This window comes from Branchiostoma belcheri, unplaced genomic scaffold, assembly GCF_001625305.1.
Source record: "Branchiostoma belcheri isolate BF01 breed outbred unplaced genomic scaffold, Haploidv18h27 scaffold74, whole genome shotgun sequence".
NCBI classification, from domain to species: Eukaryota; Metazoa; Chordata; class Leptocardii; order Amphioxiformes; family Branchiostomatidae; genus Branchiostoma; species Branchiostoma belcheri.
In genome coordinates, this window is record NW_017804398.1 from 110857 (window position 1) to 111680 (window position 824).

Here is an 824-nt window from a genome sequence, read left to right on the forward strand (position 1 = left end):
AGCAGGGTCAAGCGGGGAGTCAAGGTCCGACCATTCCACTGCCACCAGAAAGTCTCCAGTCATCCGTCATCATTTTTAGTCACATTTCAGGGAATCTTAACCCCTGCAAAGGGTTGACATGGTCCTAGCTGGGGAATTAGAGTGTCAACCCCCGGGCCAAAGGTTTCCCAATGCCATGGCCTAGTGTCATCCAAGGTCTTCATGGCTGGCCATCCATCAGAGGATGGGAGGGTGTTAAATTGGGCTGGACCTCACAAACTCCCCATCATAAAGTTGGGTCCTATATAGCCTCCTTAGCAGGCTCGCTCTGTGACTGGGGCATTTTTGTGGCTTTTGTAACACATTTTTTCTTGTGCCATATCACTTCTATTTGTGGTAGTGTTGTACATTGGGCTGGCCCTAGAACAAGAAGTGCAAACAGAAGTGATATGCTGCATCATATGCCATATGCCAAGAAAAAGTAGTTACATTAGTCCCAAATGTAGCATTCTAATAGCCCCCCAAAATCCCCAGTCATAGAGCCTGCTAAGGAGGCTATGTTGTGATGATAGGGAGTTTGTGTGGTCTATGGAGGCTAGGTCCATACAGATGCAACTACAAAGACAACATTTATGAGCACTGCGTGGTATTTTCCTCACCACCAGTGATCTTCAGGTGAAAAATGGACCATTTAGATTTGTTTCCAGTCAAACTGGTCTATAATCTAAGCAAATTACATATGTTGAAAGTCCTATCTCTTTTCAGGAAGATGTTTTTATGCAAACAATGTCCTGATTTGCATAATTTAGGTGTGTCTCCTTTTCTCCTTTCTTGTCTAATTTTTC

At 44.2% G+C, this 824-nt stretch overlaps 1 protein-coding gene across 1 annotated transcript in view; it reads left to right on the forward strand.

Moving 5' to 3' along the window:
- Positions 1-824, forward strand: part of LOC109485301 (transcription factor COE3-like) — a 119785-nt gene that overhangs the window by 5052 nt on the left and 113909 nt on the right. The gene's annotated exons all lie outside the window — the stretch shown is intronic.